This window comes from Nannospalax galili, unplaced genomic scaffold, assembly GCF_000622305.1.
Source record: "Nannospalax galili isolate Female #2095 unplaced genomic scaffold, S.galili_v1.0 scaffold468, whole genome shotgun sequence".
NCBI lineage: Eukaryota > Metazoa > Chordata > Mammalia > Rodentia > Spalacidae > Nannospalax > Nannospalax galili.
The window spans coordinates 91264-94713 of record NW_008358097.1 but is presented as its reverse complement, the minus strand read 5'-3'; positions in this window follow the sequence as shown (position 1 = coordinate 94713).

The following is a 3450-nucleotide window of genomic DNA, read 5'->3' as shown; positions in this document are numbered from 1 at the left end:
CTTTGATTTTGATTATTTGGATTTGTTCTTTCTTTCTTTGGGTTAACAGGGCTAGTGGTCTGTCAATCTTGTTTATCTTTTCAAAGAACCAGTTCTTGGATTTGTTGATTCTTTATATTATTTTCTTTCTTTCTATTTCATTAATTTCTGCTCTGATTTTTGTTATTTCTTCTTGTATGCTGGATTTTTGTTTCATTTGTTGTTGCTTTTCAAGTATCTTGAGTTGCAGTGTTAAGTCACTTATTTGTGTCCTTTCCGATTTTTTGTGGTAGGCACTTAGAGCTATAAACTTCCCTCTAAGACTGCTTTCAACGTGTCCCGAGGTTTTGTTCTGTTGTATTGTCCTTTTCATTTAGTTCCAGTAATACTTTTCTTTCTTAATTTCTCCTTTGACCCATTCATCATCCATGAGTGTGTTGTTTAATCTCCATGTGTTCATGTGGTTACTAAGGTTTCTTCCAGTGTTGATTTTAAGCTTTATTGCATTGTGATCTGATAGAACACATGGAATTATTTCAATCCTTTTATATTTGTTGAGGTTTGTTTCGTGCCCCAGTATATGATTGATTTTGGAGAAGGTTCCATGGAGTGCTGAATAGAAAGTATATTCTTTGGTGCTTGTGTGGAATATTCAGTAGATGTCTGTTAGGTCCATTTGATATATGGTATTGTTTAATTCAGATGTCTCTCTGTTAACTCTCTGTCAGGTTAACCTATGTAATAGATACAATGGGGTATTGAAGTCTGCTACTATTAATAAGTTTGGATGAATCTTGGTCTTAAAGTTCTGTAGTACTGTTTTTATTAAGTTGATTGTAGCAGAATTTGGTGAATATATGTTCATGATTGTCTTATCTTCTTGGTTTATTGTTCCTTTGATCAGGATGAAGTGGCCCTCTTTATCTCTTCTGATTTGTTTTAGTCTAAAGTCTATTTTATCAGATATTAGAATTTCAACACCTGCTTTTATCTTAGTACCTGTTTTTTTCTTAGTACCAATCGCTTGCTATATTTTTTCCATCCTTTCACCTTAAGGTAGGGCCTGTCCTTGAAAGTGAGATGAATTTTTGCAGCCAAAAAAAAGAAAGGTTTTGTTTCTTAATTCATTAATTCATCTCTGTCTTTTGACTGGGAAATTCAGTCCATTGATATTTAAAGTTATTAATGAAAAATGTGTATTGTATCCTGTCACTTTTATTTCTGTTCACATTCTTGGATATAGCTGTGCATTTCCACAGTTATACCTTCATTGAATTTCTTTCTGTAACCCCTTAGGTATAGTTGTTCCTTTCTTCAGCTCTTCGTATTGCTTCAAGAACTCTCTGAAGGGCTGGTTTTGTGGATATGAATTCTTTCAGCTTATTTATGTGATAGAAGATTTTTATTTCCCCTTCAACTATAATAGACATTTCATCCAAGTAAAGTAATCTGGGTTGGCAACGATGGTCATTCACAACTGGGAATACTTTAGTCCAGGCTCTTCTGGCTTTTATAGTTTGCACTGAAAAGTCAGCTGTAACCCTGATGGGTTTTCCTTTATATGTGACTTTTTTCTCTTTTGCAGCTTTCAGTATTGTCTCTTTGTTCTGATTGTTTAGTGTTTTCACTCCGATGTGTCCTAAAGAGTTTCTTTTCTGTCCTATTTGGTGTTCTATATGCTCTTGTATTTGTGTGGGCATGACTTTTTTTAATTTTGGAAATTTTCTTCTAGAATCCTGTTGAAGATCTGGTCTATACCATTATCCTGATATTCTTCTCCTTCCTGTATGCCTATGATTCATGTTTGTTTTTTTATGGTTTCACACAACTCTTACATATTCCATTCTTGTGTTTTCTTAAATTTTTCATAATCTTTGCTTGAGTTGTCTAATTGGTCCACTTTTTCTTCCTGTCTTTATATTCTATTTTCCATTTCATTCATCCTATTGGTGAGGCTTTCTCCTGTCGTTTCTAATTGCCTTACTGAGTGTTTCACTTCCTTCTTCATTTCAGCCTTATTCTTCAATAATTTTCTGAATTCATTCAAAAGTTTATCCCTATCTTCCTTCATTTCTTTGATTTCTTTGTGTGTTCTTTAAATTCACTGAATTATTTTATTACATTTATAATTGTTCTTTTGAGTTCCATGTCCTGTGTTATCTCTGCAGGCTTCTCATTGCATTTCTCTAGAGGACTATTGGTATTTGGTGGGGATATATTATTTTTGGTTTTTCATGTTATTGTTTTTTCTCTGTGACTTTGACATGTGAGTTTCTTTTGTAGTTTCTGATTCTTGCATAAGACTCAAGCCTTCCTTTTTTGAGTTTAGGTTTGCTTTTTTTTGTAAGCTTTATGTGCCTTTGTGGTTTACTTGTTGGGCAGGAAAAGCTGGTTGGTCTAGGCTTCAGGTTCTCTCTTGTTTTTATATTGGAGTGGCCAAATTGCTTTCATCTTTCGGAGCTCCCACAGAGGACCAAGTCAGATGAGGATCAGAGACTCTCTGGCTTTCTCCTAAGGTCTGGATCCCTCCAGGAAAGATACTGCCCTCATGATATTGGGGGCTGGGCTGGCCGGGGAACAGGGCCCAAGAAAGATCCTGGTCTCAGGAAGATCGTGGCTGTGCTATCCAGAGATGCAAAGGGAGGTGGAGGTGGGAAGAGGCCCCAGGGCTCCTGTGGTCTACTGGGAGGAAGTGGGTTGGTCTGGATGCAAAGAATCCGGAAACAGTGATGGCTCTCGGCAGAGAGGTCAACCCTGGTGTCTGGGGTGCCAAGACAAGAAATGGGCCAGTACCCAGGCTAGGAGGAGAAACAGGTGGAGGAGGTGGGAGGGTGAATGAAGCTGGGCCAGTCAGTGAGAATTGGGCACTACTGAACTTATCCAGGAAGGTGCTAGCACCAGGATAAGGCAGGCTGTGCAGCCCAGGGAAGCAAAGGGAGGTGCTGGCAGACCAGGCCCAGAGGGGTCCTGGGGACTGCAGGGAGGAACTGGATTGGGGTGGATGCAAAGGTTCAGGAAGCAGTGGTGGCTGTGGGCAAAGAGGTCATCCCTGGGGTCTGGGGTGCCCAGACAAGAAATGGTCCAGTACCAAGGCTGGGAGGAGAGATGGGGAGGGAAAGCTGGGAGGGTGAATGAAGCTGGAGGGGCATCAAGGCAGCGAGCACTGCTGGACTTACCCAGGAAAGGTGCTGGCATCAGACAATTTTTTAATTTCTTAATTTTTAATTATTTGAGACTCTGGGAGTGGGCATGGTATAGATGGCCCATTTGTGGCTGAATACTCCACTGACATTTATTCTCTTCACTTTGAATCACTGTGAGTTTCTGCATTAACCATTGTCCCTTGCACAGAGAACCTTTGATGAGATTCAAAAGCTTCACTAATCAATGTGTAGAAAGATAAATTTGCTGGGGTTGGTGATGCACAGCTTTAAACCTAATCCTATCATTCAGGAGGCAAAGAAAGGCAGA